This window comes from Chlorocebus sabaeus, chromosome 10, assembly GCF_047675955.1.
Source record: "Chlorocebus sabaeus isolate Y175 chromosome 10, mChlSab1.0.hap1, whole genome shotgun sequence".
In the NCBI taxonomy this organism is placed as follows: Eukaryota; Metazoa; Chordata; class Mammalia; order Primates; family Cercopithecidae; genus Chlorocebus; species Chlorocebus sabaeus.
Window position 1 is genome coordinate 45,028,088 of NC_132913.1, and position 18,418 is coordinate 45,046,505.

General features: G+C 42.3%; 1 protein-coding gene across 4 annotated transcripts in view; it reads right to left on the reverse strand.

The window, feature by feature from the left end:
- ACVR1 (activin A receptor type 1) overlaps nt 1-18,418 on the reverse strand; it is a 141,490-nt gene that overhangs the window by 80,273 nt on the left and 42,799 nt on the right. For 2 of the 4 annotated variants that reach the window (XM_007965024.3, XM_007965025.3), the window contains exon 2: nt 2,862-3,034. The gene's annotated coding sequence lies outside the window, so the exon portion shown is untranslated. Of the gene's footprint in view, nt 1-2,746; nt 3,035-18,418 lie in introns of all 4 variants that reach the window. The other 2 variants (XM_007965026.3, XM_038002097.2) reach the window with 1 other exon arrangement.

Here is an 18,418-nt window from a genome sequence, read left to right on the forward strand (position 1 = left end):
AGTCATGGCCTTGGTTTTGTCCATAATGTGAAAGGCCTCTTGCCTACCCCCTTTAAAGTATGGACTAACCTCTCACTTGAGGACTGGTGATTATTACGTTACAGCCATATAAGGGACACTAGGCAGGGATTACTCACCCTGAGATTAAATTCTGCTTAAAAGGAAAAATATCCACAATATACCAAGTCAAGCCAAAAAGCAAGTTGTAAAATAGAATGTATGCTCATGTTCCACCAATTTTTAACATAATTAATACGCATATTTGTTTGTGTATAAAAATATCTATATATGAAAAGGTTTATGAACAGGAAAGTTTATATTCTAAGATTTCAGCAAAAGGTGAAAGAGAGAAGGGAAGAACTTTTATCTTTATATATGGCTATACTTTATACCGTTTTGTATTATCTGAAATGAAATAATCAAAATTAACTTTTACATAAAATATAAAGCTATGGGGGGCTAAGGCAGGAGGATCACTTGAGGCCAGGAGTTCAACACCAGCCTGGGCAACAGAGTGAGACCCCGTCTTTAAAAAAAAACAAACAACAAAAGATAGCCAGGTGTGGTTATATACATCTATAGTCCTAGCTACTTGGAAGGCTGAGGCAGGAGGATCCCTTGGGCCCAGGAGTTTGAGGCTGCAGCGTGCCATGATTGCATCATTGCTCTCCAGTCTAGGCAACAGAGTAAGATCCTGCCTCAAAATAGTAATAATAATAATAATAATAATAATAATAATAATAATAATGACTGTTTTATAATAATACATTGGACTTTCCTTTAAAAAGAATGCACCTAATAGCCGTATCAGAGACTTTCCTCAAAAGTATTAAATCTAAGAAGGCTACATAAACCAACCCTGGCAGAACTTAATCCTCAATTCCTTGCCTCTGTCTCCACATACATGGTTCAAACCATATCTGAGCAACTCAAACGTTAAATTAAGAAAGACACACACATCAACATTTTGCACTTCAGGCTTCCCCTCACAGAAACATCTTACTGACTCTATTCCAAGTAGGTATACACATTACCCCCATAACTTATCACACCCTTAATATCGTTTCATCCTGGAGAGCGAGACTTTTGTGTTTTTGTTTTGTTTGTTTTTGATACAAGGTCTTGTTCTATTGCCCAGTCTGGGCTGCAGTGGTGCGATCACAGCTCACTGAAGCCTCAACCTCCCAGGTTCAAGTAATCCATGTGCCTCAGCCTTTCAAGTAGCTGGGAATATGTGCACCTGCCAAGATGCCTGGCTAATTTTTTTTTTTTTCCTTTTTTGTAGAGACAGGGTCTCACTATGTTTTCCAGGCTGGTCTCAAACTCCTGGACACAACTGGTCCTCCTCCTTTGGCCTCCCAAAGCACTGGGATTAGAGGTGTGAGCCACCATGCCTGGCTCAAGGCTTCTTTATGCTTTCAAAGCACTCCACGGGAAATGTATTATTAAAATATAGTTCTGGAAAAGGTAATGTATGGACACAGTAAAAAGCCCAGTGACTGCCAAGGGCTAGTGGGGATGGGAAATGAATAGGTAGAGCACAGAGATCTTTAGGGCACTGAAACTACTCTGTATAATACTATAATGGTAGATGCATGTCATTACTCATTTGTCCAAACCCACAGAACGTACAACACCAAGATTGAACCTAATGTAAATTATTGCCTTTGGGTGATAATGATGTGTCAATGTAGGTTCATTGATTGTAGTAAATGTACTACTCTGGTATGGGATATTAACAGTAGGGGAGGTGTTGGGGACATAGACGAGAACTCTATTTTCTGCTCAATTTTGCTGTGAACCTAAAACTCCTCTAAAAGAAATAATGTCTATTTTAAAGGAAAAAATTAGGGCCGGGCACAGTGGCTCACACCTGTAATCCCAGCATGTTGGGAGACCAAGGCAGGCGGATCACAAGGTCAGGAGTTCGAGACTAGCCTGGCCAATATGGTAAAACCCCATCTCTACTAATAATACAAAAAAAATTAGCCGGGTGTGGTGGCGCGTGCCTGTAGTCCCAGTTACTCAAGAGGCTGAGGCAGGAGAATTGCGTGAACCCGGGAGGTAGAGGTTGCAGTGAACCGAGATCATGCCACTGCACTCCAGCCTGGGTGACAGAACAAGACTCCATCTCAAAAACAAAACAAAACAAAACAAAACAAAACAAAACAAAAACTTAGGCCGGGCGCGGTGGCTCAAGCCTGTAATCCCAGCACTTTGGGAGGCCGAGACGGGTGGATCTCGAGGTCAGGAGATCGAGACCATCCTGGCTAACACGGCGAAACCCCGTCTCTACTAAAAATACAAAAAACTAGCCGGGCGAGATAGTGGGCGCCTATAGTCCCAGCTACTCCGGAGGCTGAGGCAGGAGAATGGTGTGAACCCGGGAGGCGGAGCTTACAGTGAGCCGAGATCGCGCCACTACACTCCAGCCCGGGCGAGAGAGCAAGACTCCGTCTCAAAACAAACAAACAAACAAACAAACAAACAAACAAAAAAGAAAGGAAAAACTCAATGTAGTGGCCCTGTAAGGTGAAAAGGATGGCCGGGGCATTTTATAGGTAGGGAAACATTGTCAGTATTTATCTGAAAAACTTGGCCAAATTTAAAGAATAGCTGTGCAGATCCACCCAACAAAGCCTACTATGAAAGCAACGTCAGAACTAAGAACTATTAGGCTGGTCCTAACTTTCTTATGTTGGATTCATATTAAAAAAATAATAATAATTTGTGGCAAAGAATTTACCCTGTAGATTTGATCTCTGCCAAAGAGTATTAAAAGAAGTGATTTGCTGAAGTGGCTGCACTGCTGGTTCTGGCAACGCGTCTCTGAGAGCTCCGGGTAAAGCTGACTCAGCTACCTTAACGCAGGCTCCTGGTCACATCTGTCCAAAGTCCTTCAAGCTGCGTGCCCTCGTTCAGGGTTTCTCTCACTCTGGTCACTGGGGTACTCGGGGAGTAGAAGAGGCGTTCCTGGGATTGAGTTCTCCAGCAGCTTTCACTTTGGCAGTGTGACGCTTAACAACGTTCCAGGCTGCAGAGGGAAAGAAGAAAGAAAACCAGCTAAGCAGAAGAAAATCCTGTAGTTGTGAATGTGGTGGCTAAAGGAAGTACACATTTGGCACATCTTTCAATTTGTACCATAAAACGAAGCCCATCTACAAGTGCAGCAAGTACAGAAAAGTTTGAAAACACTGATAGGAAGAGTGTGAAGGTCATGGATCTACACTGGTCTTTAAATATTTTTCTAAACAACACAAAAACCAGTAAGATCTGCAGTCGGCACATTTCAAAATCAAGTTCCTTTAAAGCCTATACACTATGTACTCTAGCCCTTTCCTCTCCTTCCCTTGCCACACACAAAATCAAACAACAATTTTGACTCTGCATGTACTATTATGTGCATTTGAGGCAGGCGGATCATGAGGTCAGGAGTTCAAGACCAGTCTGGTCAATATAGTGAAACCCTGTCTCTACTAAAAATACAAAATTAGCCGGGTGTGGTGGCACATGCCTGTAATCCCAGTTGGTGGGGAGGCTAAGGCAGGGGAATCACTTGAACCTAGGAGGCGTAGGTTGCGGTAAGCCGAGATCATGCCATTGCACTCCAGCCTGGGCAACAAGAGCAAAACTCTGTCTCAAAAATAGAAAAAAAAATAGTTTGAGCAGTACAAACTATAGAATGAAAAGTCTTCCTCCCGTTCCAACATCCCTGGCCTCTCCTAGAGGTATCCAATGTACCAGAGTAACCAATTTCTTGTATATCCATTCAAATAGATCTGATTTTGGTCTATTTTCAAGCAACAATCTCTGGCATAGACAGATCTGGTTCAAAGGCTCATAAAACAATGGTGGGGAAGGAGCACAAAGCGGAAGGGAAGAGGAGCGGAGCTCTAGATATCTAATAAAAAACAAAAACCCACCCAGGCCCCCTTTTCCTTTAGGAAGACTTGAAAAACATCAACATTTGCCAAAGGAAGAGGAAATTTTTATTAGAACCAAAGGAAGAGGAAATTTTTATTAGAACTAAACTTTCCCATTCAAATTGTTAAGTAATACAAAACACTGAAAAACTTACTGCCTTCAGAAAACAGCACCTTTTTTTTTAACCTCAAGGAACATTTTGCTAAGAAAACCTTCACGTAAATAAATCTAAGCAGAAAGCAAGCCCCAAATGCAGCACTCTGCAATAATGATGGAGAAAAATCTTCCCATCCACCTTGGAATTCAGGGGAACTGTTTTACAGATACTATCAAACCGTTCCTCACTTCAGATTAAATTGAGGCTCACAATCTATTTGAAAATAAAATCTAGACATATAATAGGCGCAGTAAGAAAAAGACATGTAAAACTATCTTCCATAGAGAGGTCAGCCAGAAATTTGTCTTTTTCAGCAATCACTTAGCAAAGTTAAAGAGCAAAAATGCATTTCTAAAGTGGGCATCCTTAAAAACAAACTCATCAGCTGAGCAGCACCCACAAACCCTTGAGTTTCAGAACAAACTGTTGAAATACTGGTATTTTCCAAGATGCTGGGGCCAGGGAAATCTGGCAGAGTCACACTAAAGCTGCTTTCCCCTCTGCCAAAGACTAACTGCATTTTAAGAGGAGGCCAGTGTTCAGCTGTCCTGCCTAGGGTCAACCATGTCTTTTAAGTGAGAGTTACTGTATTGGTGGGAAGAGGTTTAGATAAACCAGAAAATAAACACCGGTACGTATTTTTCTGATTCTCTTTTTAAAAATCAGAGACTCTCTCTTTTTTTTTTTTTCCCCCTTATCATAAAGGTGCTTCTAATTTGCCATCCAACATCCCAGCCCCATCATCTTCACTGCATGGAATTCCTTCTCATCCTTCAAGACAGTGTTTGGGTTCCCCTGCCTCTGTCCAGTCTTCTCTAAAGATTCTTATATTTCCCAGATCTTTCTAATTCCCCTGGTATTTATATTCTATATGACAAACAACCTGGCATTAATTCCCTGCCATGCACTGGGTTTCTCGAAACCAATTCAAAACTAGATAAAGATCACATATTATTCTTCAGTGTTTAGCCCTCTTTCACGATACTTAGCATATACTTGGTGCTCAAGAGTTTAACTAAATCTCCAAGTTAAATATAATTTAACATTTGTTTTAAAATTCACTGGGCTCTCAAACAAACCATGGACTGAAATCAAAACTGTGGTGTACTATAAGAAAGACCAGGTTGGTAAAATGGCAAATAACATGTTGAACTGGATACTTAACTCTTCAAATGTTCTACTTGGCACCCATCTCCCCACAATACCCTTCATATCAATAGGCAAGCTCGGCACACCTGAAATGTAGCTAAAAACTGTTGTGTTCAAAACCCCAAGAGGGACTGAAAACATAAAAACCAACTCCCCAGAAAGATATACTCACTAATTAAAATCAGTGCTATTGTTCAGGTGCAGTGGCTCATGCCTGTAATCCCAGCACTTTGGGAAGCCGAGGTGGGTGGACCACCTGAGGTCAGGAGTTCAAGACCAGCCTGGCCGACATGGTGAAACCCTGTCTCTACCAAAAATACAAAATTAGCCAGGCATGGTGGCAGGCGCCTGTAATCCCAGTTACTCAGGAGTCTGAGACACCAGAATCGCTTGAACCTGGAAGGTGGAGGTTGCACTGAGCCAAGAGCAGCGCCACTGCACTCCAGCCTGGGGAACAGAGGGAGAATCTGTCTCAAAAAAACAAACAAACAAACAAACAAACAAAAATCAGTACCATGAAATAAATATCTATATAATAAACTCTAGCAAATTTTCAAAAACCATTCATTGAGCTGAGTTTTTCCCAAAAATTTAGCCAACTTATTTGGCAATGGAGTTTCAATTCTTGGCAGCTAATCAAGCTGTGTAAAAGTCTGACCCTAAAGGGTCAAAGGCACATTCCTGAGCAGGGGGTTGGAGGATGACAATGAAGAAGGAGAAGGAAAATCCAATCCAATTTTCTAACTCTAATTTTGGGCATTTAACATTACAGTACAGTTTTCTTTAATCCAGTTTAAAAGAACATGCATAGTTTCTTAAAAGTTGTTGCAATATGATGGGACCTGAGTAACAGGCAAGCATAAAAAGCAGTTAAAATCAAACAAGCTCTTGGCAGTCCACACAGCAGCTAAGCAACAGGAAAAAAAAAAAAAAAAAAATCAAGACAAGTTTTCTCAGCTCTTTAGTTACAACCATATCCTTGGCTTCTAGAAACTGTGGCTTCTAAACATTGCAAATCCTTACCCTTTCAAGAACCATTCCATACTCTCCCTGTCTGTTCACCCAGTCCATAAACCAAATAAACCATGGTGTATCTTGCTGTGGAATTGCCATTAACCAGAACTACTTCAGAAAGCAGGATATGGTAGCAAGAACATAGACTTAGGAAGCAGCCAAATTCAGTTTTCCAACCTATTAAATGTGACCTCTGCAAATCATTTAACCTCTGAGTTTCAGTTTCCTTTTCCATGAAATGGGGTAAATACTTCCCATCTAGTTACTAATTATAGTAGCTATCATTTAGTGAGTTCTTAGTTCTATAACTGTGCTAACCACATTACTTGCATTGTCTGACTTAATCCTAACAATGAAATTGAGAGGTTATATTATTCCCAAATTATGCATAAGAAAATGTGAATGACCATAAGAAATGAGAATTTCCAGGAATTTCTCCAGAATATATTGTTCTTAAAATACTTCCATTCTTTACTCATGATTATTGCTAAATGGGAACTATCATACTTAGTAGTATTTACAAAGAATTGTAGCCTATAGCAAATACTAAGATCCTGGAAAATGCCAGTGAACATTATTGGATGTTATGCCAGTAGCGAGCAAACTTCAGCCCACAGTCTGGATTTGTAAATAAAAGTTTTATTGGAACAGGCACACTTGTTCATTTTAAGTACAGTCTATGGCTGCTTTCACACTGAAATGGTAGAACTGATAGTTGTAACAGAGTCCGTATGGCTTGCAAAACCTAAAATATTTACTATCTGGCCCTTTAGAAAGAGACTTTGTTGACCACTGCAATAACCTACATTCAGATCTACAAGCAAATTAACAGTACGACACAGACTCGTATGTTGAAGTTGCCAATTTAAAGACTCAGTTTACTTCTAAAATTTATTTCTTGTAATACCAAGCACAGGATATGTATACAGTATGCTATGCATATAAACTTATTTTATTTGCAAACACGACAGATCGACGGTAGTAGCAGATTGGGTCACAAAGACACATTTTTAACATGGCAACAGCGAGAAGAAATCATGACCCATTCTCTCCCACGTGCTCCTATCCTGCGCTGGCTCCAAAAAAGGTGGATCTTATCCTTCAACTCCGCAAGTCAGCTTTTCCTGTTCTTGCTTTCAACTTGACATCAGTGAATTCTTCCTACTGTCATTGTGTTGACTCATACAATTCTCACAGGAGAATTACAACACTTTTTCCCATTTACCTCTTAAGTGATGTTTCTAGGGATTTGGAAAAACATATATATTTCCCAAGAAATCCCGAGAAGGAATTCTGCGACAGAAACACTGTTCTCTCCAGGTGTATATCTAGAGACAGAGTAGGAATCATATGTTAGACTTCTAGAGAATGAAGTAAAAAAAGCTGGGGAGGGAGGGCAGAGCATGAGGAAAAAGAAAATCTCCAAGATGTTTTAAGGAAAAGATTCAGGTCTGCCTTACAGCCTAGAAAGAAGACCGGGCCAAAGTGGAAATACAGTGAAGATGGGTTTTCCTAATGCTTTGGCTGAAATATTAGACCACGTTTCTCCTCCAGAATTTAACGTACAATTTGGCTAAGACAAAAGGGGCCCACTGTGGATTACTTAATTACAGAGTGTAATTAAGTACCAGACTACACTTCTAAAGATAATCTGCCTACACTCTGTAACCCCGAAACCCTCAAGTGAAGTGGTTTGGTGATCCATCAAAATCCCTTTCATCTGTCCAGCCAAAGATTCATCTACTCCTGCCAGAAATATAAAGTAAAGGAATCAAGGAGAAAACTTGAGGCAACAAAGGCAGTCAGTGGGCTATAGTAGCATAAAGAAGTTCCATGCTTGAACCAAAGGGTTCTGAGTTGGATCCCGGCCCTGGCCCATGTAATCTTTTCTGGCAAAACAGGCGTCATGACTTCCTTGCAGAGTCGCCATGTATGAAGTACATGGCACTCAGTGTATGCTAATAAATGGTAGCTAATGTTGTGAACTCAATATTTAAGGAGCAGCTATAAGAAGAGAAGTGATGATTACCAGGGTTGAATTATTAGGTTGAATCCTATGCAGTTGCTGAGATTTGACCATTTTGACTTATCAAAATAGCAATTTAGGGCCAGGCATGGTGACTTATGCCTATAATCCCAGCACGCTGGAAGGCCAAGATAAGAGGACTGCTTAAGCCCAGGAGTTGGAGACCAGCCTGGGCAACATGGTGAGACTCCATCTCTACAGAAAATTTAAAAATTAGCCAGGCATGGTAGTGCACACCTGTAGTCCCAGCTACTCAGGAGGGTGAGATGGGAGGATTGCTTCAGCCCAGGAGGTCGAGGCTACAGTGAGCCATGTTCACGCCACTGCACTCCACCCTGGGCAACAGAGCAAGACCTGTCAAAAATAATAATAACAATAAGAAGCAACTTTGAAATAAATATTACAAAAGTCTCCACAGGAAGCTTGAAAAGAGAGACCATGAAAGACTAACAGCCCAATACTCATTCTTCCACTGGTGATGACTTAGAAAAAATCCAGACACCAAACAGGAAGGCTAGACTAAAATAGAATACCCCCTTAAGTCAGCTTCTCACCAGATATGAGGTGTGACTTCAGAGAAGATCAGATTCCACAAAAGACAGACACACATGCACTCCTCACTCATAAGTAACCCATATCACTCACTCCTTTATCTTTTTTTTTTTTTTTTTTTTTTTTTTTTTTTTTTGAGATGGAGTCTTCTTCTCTCACCCAGGCTGGAGTTCAGTGGCACAATCTCCACTCACTGCAACCTCTACCTCCCAGGTTCAAGTGACTCTCCTGCCTCAGCCTCCTGAGTATCTGGGATTACAGGCATATGCCACCACGCCTGGCTAATTTTTGGTGGAGATGGGGTTTTGCGATGTTGGCCAGGCTGGTCTCGAACTCCTGACCTCCTGAAGATCTGCCCATCTCAGTCTCTCAAAGTGCTGAGATTATAGGAGTGAGAGATTACCACACCCAGCCACTCCTTTCTCTCTCTCTTCTTTATTCCTGCTCTCTCCCTTTTCTATCCTGATTTCTTTCCCTATGCAAGGCCCACTGAAATCTTTGATTAACCAGTTTAGGAAGGAAATAAACACAGCCTTTCTGGTTAACTGATATTACCAATTACACAGAAGGCCTTTCTATAAGCCTTTTAGAGCAGCTAGTAGCTCAATATAGACATCCAATGGATCCATCACACTTTCTCCCTAGTTTTCTAATTGTCCTTCATTTTTTTCAAGTCTCATCAGCCTTCACCCAGTTAACAGGTCTGTGGTGGTTCTATGGAATCATATCAATTCCTGAGTGAGAAATGAGTTTCATGACAACCCCCAGGCCAGCGGTTCCCAACCCCCAGGCTGTGGACAGGTACTGGTCCATGGGCTGTTAGGAACCGGGCCGCACAGCAAAAGGTAAGTTGCTGGCAAGCGAGCATTAGGCCTGAGTTCTGCCTCCTGTTAGATCAGATCAGCCGCGGCATTAGATTCTCATTGGAGCGAACCCTATTGTGAACTGTGCATGTGGGAGATCCAGGTTGCACTCTCCTTATGAGAATCTAACGAATGCCTGCTGATGTGATGTAAACAGTTTCATCCTGAAACCATCCCTCTTCCTCCCCACTACTCCATCCGTAGAAAAAATGTCTTCCATGAAACCAGTCTGCTGTCCTGGGCTAACCCCAAGTAGCTTTATTACAGCCATATATACATCTCCAAATGGTTCTCAGAGAAGAATCAGAGCACCTTGAGTGAAGAGGGATTGAGAACAAGTGGAAGGGAAGAAAGGAGGAACCGGTCACTTCTTCCATTCCCCCAACACATGACTCCCTAAACAGAATCAGACTTCTCTGGTAATCAGATCGCCTTTCTGTCTGTTTGGCTCAGCTTTCATGTGTGTACACCCCATTGCAGCAGCGCTCCAGCTCTCCTCATTACCATGAGACATCCGTGTTGTAACTGTTGTCTGGCAGGAATGTGGTAATCCTTGGTGATTACACTCACACATAAGACTATACAGGCTTTCATCAGCTCATGATCTCAGGCACTTTTATAAGAGTTTGCAAGACTGCCACCCACCAGGCCAGGACCAGATTTTCTGGTTTTCTAATGGAGCGTCTGGCATTTTGTTTCACTTAGGCTGTACTATTTACCTTCACTAGACAGGTATTTAGCAAAACTTCAACGAGGAGCCTCTTGAAAGTAGGAACTCTGTGTATTCAATGTGCCGCTATATCTCCAATGCCTGGTCTAGCATCATGCCAGACTATTTAAATATTTGTGGCGTGAATGAAGTTTAAAATTGTAGGAAAAACAGGCTGGGCACAGTGGCTCATGCCTGTAATCCCCACACTTTGGGAGGCCAAGGCAGGAGGATTGCTTAAGCCCAAGAGTTTGAGACAAGCCTGGGCAATACTGTGAGACTTCATCTCCAAAAATTTAGCCAAGCATGGATGGCACATACCTGTAGTCCCAGCTATTTGTGAAGGTGACGGGGGGAAGGATTGTTTGAGCCTGGGGGGTGGAGGCTGCAGTGGGTTATGGTCACACCACTGCATTCCGGCCTGGGCGACAGAGTAGGATTCTGTCAAAAAAAAAAAAAAGAACAAAGGAAAGGAAAGGAAAGGAAAGGGGAGGGAAGGGGAAGGGAGGGGAGGGGAGGGGAGGGGAGGGGAGGGGAGGGGGGAGGGGAGGGGAGGGGAGGGGGGGGAAGGGAGAGGAGGGGAGGGGAGGGGAGGGGAGGGGAGGGGAGGGGAGAGGAGGGAAGGGAAAGGAAAGGAAAGGAAAGGAAAGGAAAGGAAAGGAAAGGAAAGGAAAGGAAAGGAAAGGAAAGGAAAGGAAAGGAAAGGAAAGGAAAGGAAAAGGAAAGGAAAGGAAAGGAAAAGAGAGAGAAGGAAGGGAAGGGAAGGGAAAGGAAAGGAGGGGAGGGGAGGGAGGGGAAAGGAGGGGAGGGGAGGGAGGGGAAAGGAGGGGAGGGGAGGGAGGGGAAAGGAGGGGAGGGGAGGGAGGGGAGTGGAGGGGAGGAAGGAAAAGAAAAGGAAGAAAGAAGGAAAGAAAGGAAGGGAGGGAAAGAAATAAAACAAAAGAAGGAAGGAAGGAAGGAAGGAAGGAAGAAAGGAAGGAAGGAAGGAAGGAAGGAAGGAAGGAAGGAAGGAAGGAAGGAAGGAAGGAAGGAAGGAAGGATTTCAAGCTCATAAGCTTGGCAAAGAAAAAGAAACTTCTCTATCACTAAGTGGCTAAATTTCTACCCTAAGCTTAAATTCAAAGCAGTAGCAGAAAGTACCAAATACCTTCCTGCAAGTATTTATGCCATTACCAACCTAAGAAAAATTTTCACCAGATCACACTTCCTAATTACGATTGAACAAGAATAAACTGAACAAAAGACAATCAATATTATTTTTTATTGTTTGGTTCCATTTATTGTTTGCCCACCAGCATATAGGCATTTCTAAAGCTAGTCTAGAAACTGCTTGCCCACTGTGCAGAGAGAACAAGGTAACAAGCAAAAAAGCAAAACAAAACAAAACAAAATCCAATAAAGTTAGGGAAAAAAGAAAAGAAAAATGAGCAATGTTTTATGTGGCCTCATTTCTCATTGGTTTTGTGTGTGTATATACTACATACCCATAATTATGTCAGACAAGCCATGAATTGTATAAGTATTTGCCAGTCCTGTAATGAGTTAATCTGAAAAATTAACCTGCACACTTCTTGAAGAGAAAAATAGCCTCTTATTTATCTTTGATTGTGTAATAATTGGGGTAGTATCCCTTCCATACTAACTAGTCAACAAATGCTTGTTGGCCTATGAACAGTGAGTTAATTTAAAATAAGATTAAAGTCAAGAATTTAGGCAACTCTGGGTCTGCCGCTGACCTGGTGGTCTTGAGCACTAGTGTCTCTCAACTCAGCTCTATTGTCTCTATGGGATTGAGCAGGGAGTCATCCAGGTTGATGGAGATAACACTGAACTGGTGAGCTAGACATGAGCCTGCACCACTGCTGTATGACACTCAGAAGTCACTAACCCTTCTCACCCTTCTCTGTTATCCTTTTATACTAACTATAAAGAGAGAGCAGGCCGGGCACAGTGGCTCACGCGTGTAATCCCAGCACTTTGGGAGGCCGAGGCAGGCGGATCACGAGGTCAGGAGATTGAGACCATCATGGCTAACACGGTGAAACCCTGTCTCTACTAAAAATACAAAAAATAAATAAATAAATAAATGAGCCGGGCGTAGTGGCGGGCGCCTGTAGTCCCAGCTACTCGCCAGGCTGAGGCAGAATGGCCTGAACCCGGGAGGCAGAGCTTGCAGTGAGCCAACACCGCGCCACTGCACTCCAGCCTGGGCAACAGAGCAAGGCTCTGTCTAAAAAAAAAAAAAAAAGAGAGAGAGAGAGAGAGCAGTGGCCTAAGTCATTAAGTCTCCTTCTAGCTCAAAGATTCTGCTTAGATATTTCTTTCATGATTGTTACCAGGATTCCTCAAGAATTATGCTAACAGCAAGGGGTATTCTTTAATTAAAGATTTTTTTGGGGCCAGGCATAGTGGCTCACGTCTGTAATCCCAGCACTTTGAGAGGCCGAGGTGGGCAGATTGCTTGAGACCAGGAATTTGCTGGGCAACATGGCAAAACCTCATTTCCACAAAAAAATACTAAAGGCCAGGCGTAGTGGCTCATGCCTGTATTCTCAGCATTTTGGGAGGCCCACGCAGGCGGATCACCTCAGGTCAGGAGTTCGAGACCAGCCTAGGCAACACGGTGAAACCCCGTTTCTACAAAAATACAAAAGAAATTAGCCGGGCATGATGACAGATGCCTGTAATCCCAGCTACTCAGGAGACTGACGCAGGAGAATCGATTGAAGTTGGGAGGTGGAGCTTACAGTGAGCCGAGATCGTGCCACTGCACTCCAGCCTGGGCAACAGAGAAAGACTCTGTCTCAAAAAAAAAAAAAAAAATTAGGTAGACATAGTGGTGGGTCCCTGTAGTCCCAGCTACTTGGTAAGCTGAGGCAGGAGGCTTGCTTGAGCCTGGGAGGCAGAAGCTGCTGAGATCATGTCACTGCACTCCAGCCTGGACAACAGAGTGATAGCAAAACCCTGTCTCAAAAAAAAAAGACAGCTGTCCAATGTACCTCTGTACTGAGATGGCACCCAGCCCACTAATTAAAGAAAAAATGTAAAAATAACAGGAGTTTCATTCTTTTTTTTTTTTTTTTTTTTTTTTTTTTTTTTTTTTTTTTTTTTTGAGACAGAGTCTCACTCTTTCGCCCAGGCTGGAGAGCAGTGGCACAATCTTGGCTCACTCCAACCTCTGCCTCCCAGGCTCAAGTGATTTTTGTGCCTCAGCCTCCTGAGTAGCTGGGATTACAGGTACCCGCCACCATGCCCAGATAATTTTTGTATTTTTAGTAGAGATGGGGTTTCACCATGTTGGCCAGGCTGGTCTCAAACTCCTGACCTCAAGTGATCCACCCGCCTCGGCCTCCCAAAGTGCTGGGATTACAGGCGTGAGCCACTGTGTCTGACTGAGGTTTGCCCTTAATTTAATTTGCTCACCAATCATTTGCTCGCCAACTGAAGGGCAACTGAGTAAGAAAATGTACAAACAGAAGTAGAGTAACAGTGGGTCTATTAAGAACAGTCTCTTAAGGGCGCAAAAGAATACATCCAGGTTCCCAAGACTAAAGGGCATCCCGTCCATGTCACCCGCCATCCCAAATCTACTAATCTTTCTTTATCCCCTATCTTCTGCAATGGAACCACTGAAGAATCTTGTAGACAAAGCCAGAAACCAAATTCGCCTTACAAACCCCACCGCTACCTACATCCCAGCCCAGGACCTCTCCCATCAACAGTGCTCCAGTTGACCCCTTCATGGTCTCTTCTACATCTCTGCCACCAGCGTAGTAAATCGTTCATTGAGTAAAGCACACTAGTGCCTCTCCTCTGCTTAAAGCCATCAATGGCTCTCCTAGCTCCTGAAGATTTCCTGATTGTCACGATCTGTCCCCAGACATCTCCAACATCATCAAATTATCATCTCATAAGTACCCTCATCCTAATTGTATCTTACAGCTCCCTGGGGACACCATGGCCTTGTTCACCTTCTGCCTTTGCAGTTGTCTGCCTGAAATGTCTTTTTCCATCTGGCAAACTCCTATGCTTCAGGATCAGCCCCAGCATCACCTCTCAAAGCCCCCATGTCTACATCCTGTCTGAAATATTAATACATGCCCCCTCACCTGTTGTTCCCAAACTTAACTATTGTGACCCTTAAAAGTGCATTTCGGCCGGGCGCGGTGGCTCACGCCTGTAATCCCAACACTTTGGGAGGCCGAGGCGGGCGGATCACAAGGTCAGGAGATCGAGACCATGGTGAAACCCCGTCTCTACTAAAAATAGAAAAAATTAGCCGGGCGCAGTGGCGGGCGCCTGTAGTCCCAGCTACTCGGGAGGCTGAGGCAGGAGAATGGCGTGAACCCGGGAGGCGGAGCTTGCAGTGAGCTGAGATTGCGCCACTGCACTCCAGCCTGGGCGACAGAGCGAGACTCCGTCTCAAAAAAAAAAAAAAAAAAAAAAAAGTGCATTTCAATTTTTAAATTTTACTGTTTCCCTGGTGAGTCCATGGACTCCTCAAAGGTAAGCAGTATTTTTCACCTCTGAAACATCAAGGATAGTCATATAAATAATAGGCCAAGAGGCTGGGTGCAGTGGCTCACGCCTGTAATCCCAGCACTCTGGGAGGCCAACGCAGGTGGATCACCTGAAGTCAGGAGTTTGAGACAAGCCTGGCCAACATGGTGAAACCCCATGTGTACTAAAAATACAAAAATTAGCCAGGTGTGGTAGCAGGCTCCTGTAATCCCAGCTACTTGGGAGGCTGAGGCAGGAGAATTGCTTGAACCCAGGAGGCATAGGTCGCAGTGAGCCGAGATCATGCCATTGCACTCCAGCCTAGGTGACAAGAGCAAACTCCGTCTCAAAATAAAATAAAATGCCCTTAATAAATGTTGATAATAAATGCTGTACCCTGATAATGGATTCAAAGCATAAGAGGTACCATCCAAGAGAAATATGAACAATTTAAAAAATGACAGAGAAATAATTATGCTAATGGCAAAAAAGGAGGTAGACCTAGTAGAACCCATTTTCAGTGTTGTCATGGCTTTTAACTCAAAGTTAAAAACAAAACAAACTTCCCCAAACCCTCAGTTATAGAGACAGAGAACTACCAATGTTTCTGATTTCATACAAAAAGACAACATGTAAACTAAACGTATATATTCAACCACAGCTTCCTCCTGACTTACATTTGAAAACAAAGTATTCCCTACTCTAACATTTTAGGACATAATCTTTTTTCTAAATTTTATATACACACACACAGAGAAAACAAAACTTGAGAACAATACTTAAATACCATGTAATATTACCATGTAATATTACTGGAAAGTAAATTGTTACCAACAAAATGTAAGAAGGGAGATGCTTTGTTTCACCAAAAAAAAAAAAAAAAATGTAATTTTTTCCCAGAGAATTATTCCCAAGATGGTCACTTGGACTCATGCCCCCATACAATTCCCTTGGCTAAGCTCTCACTGGCTGGCCTGCTTCCAGATGTTGTCAGTCAAGGTGACTGAGGGAGCTAAAGTAGGAAAAAGAAGTGTTCTTCCTCTCACCATGGCAATATTACATGCTACATTTTTTGTCTTAGAAACAGGGTCTCACTCTGTTGCTCAAGTTGGAGTAGAGGGGCAGAAACATAACTCACTGTAACCTTGAATTCCTGGTCTCAAATAATTCTTCCACCTTGGCCTCCCAAAGCACTAGGATTACAAGAATGAGACACCACACCTGGCCTTCACCTTCTTAAAGGTTTTTCCCCACCCCACTACCCATTTTCTCAGTCCCAGCCTGTTTATATCACACTGGGAAGAAAAGACAAATAACACACATTGCTATATAATGTTATTCAATTTACTTTAATAAGCATGAAAAAGGTAACAGAAAGGAGGCAATGGCCAAAGACAAATGTTAAAGAAAAGAGTAGGAAGATCCAAGGAATAATAAATGGCTGTTATTAGCATTTGCTGGCTGGGATCACTTTAACCCATGAAATCGCTTAATGCGTGAGTCATGTGAACTCATGACAGCACTGAATCATGTCATGTGTTCAACCAAACTTGCAATGAAAATAACCCAGAAGTCTTGATATGCCAATGACTCTCCAAGCAAAATAATGAGGGTGGCAGATCTACCCTAGAAAAATCAAAAAACATAAATAGGTGCTTAGAAAAAAATTTTAAATCCTGTTGTTTTCATAAAACAAGTGGGCAAAGGGAGATTTTTTAGTTTACCAAAATTGGGACTGGGTTAAAATTTCAAAAGTTGAGAATTCACTGTTCTGGAGGATTCTGTGAGAGTCAACACTGGTATCTACTGTGTGCCCACTGCAGGGTTGGACCAGGAACTGGGTTTCTACACTCACTCAGTTCACAGGATGATCAGGAGAGCCCAATCCTTGGCTTCTACTCCAATAATATTAGCTTTAAAATTAGTCTTACCTGCTAATAGTTTCTCTGTCAGGGTGGTGAAAATGTTCTAACATTAGATAGTGGTGTCAGTTGAACAGTTCTGTGGCTGCACTAAAAACCACTGAATCGTACATTATAAAAGGGTGAATGTTTTTGGTATATGAACTAACTCAATAAAACTGCTATTTTAAAAATCAGTTTGAAAGGTCTTACAGCCTTTTTTCCGTACAACTTAGACCTCCAGTACATTCTGGGCTGTGCCTCTTCACCACCTGGACATAGCTTATCTCCCAGTTAATTTTTGTGAAAAGAGCAAAAGCTCTGGAATCACACAGCCTCAGGAATGAACCTAGGCATGTAACTTCCCAGGCACTGGTATCTTAAGCACATTACTCTCTGCCTGTGTCCCATCCATAAAACAGGCAGACACTACCCCCCAGTCAGATGAGAACTACTACTGAGAAACTGCAAATCACCGCTGACTTCAGACTAAATTAGCAAGTTGCAGATAATTAAAATGAAATGGCCTCTACCAAAGGATACATGAGGTATCAGAAGAAAATAACAGGAAAGACAACAATGAGAAAGGATGATGGCAAGTCAAGAGTTAGGACTGAAGCCAGCCTACCTGAAGCCAAATCCTCTTTGGGATTCCAGTGATACTTTGGAGTAGGGGTGATGTGGGGTGGGAAGATGGGGACGGGTCTGTTCCCAGAATTATGTGCTATTATCAAGACGACCTTGTCTATGATACATAAATCTCGGGACTCTTTAACGCAAGACCTTTTATATGAGTAACCACAAAACAGAGACATTTTCTATACTCTCCTCAAGTGTCACTCAGCATTCAGTTCACTAATGGAATTTTAGCCTCTTGATTTGGGTTACTATTAATTAGAACACATAGTTTTGCATCAGGATTCATTTTTTATAGATTAATTCTATAACATAAAACATGCCTGAATTTGACTGTGTTAGGAGTCTTTTCATCACAAGCCTCAAGATTCCACACCTGTGATTAATTTACATAAGCACAAGTTGAAACACCAGCTTTTTGATCATTTGTGATATTGCAACTCTTAAGAAGCAACTTAACCGACAATTAATACAAACGATCTATATTTATCATCAATAACCCAAATTCCCAGAATTTGGGCCAGAATTTCTAATGTGAAATTAATTCTTCATAGCCATTTTAACACCATTCTCATTTAAAATGTGCTCCATTTATCCGAGCAACAATGAAAGGAACTTTCATTGTTCAAAAAGACTTAAAAACATCTATTTTTATATATAAGTGTGTGTGTGTGTATACATGTGTGTACAGACACACACATGTATAAACCTTTTGTCACACGTTTCTACCCTTCAAAAGCAATTCAAGAAGAGCTAGAGACTAGTAAATTGTCAGCCCTATCCTTCCTCTGGTAGAGGTGATACTACAGCCAGCTGAATTCTCTAAGTAAAAGTTCCTCCAGAGATCAGTAAGTTAACAAATTAGTCTCCATACTGCACAGGTTGGCTTCCTGTATCTTTGCATCCCTGATGTTCAGCATATACTTGAACTTTGTGGACTGAAGAGGAAGGGCAGACAAGCATTACCCAAAACCCCATGGTTAAAGG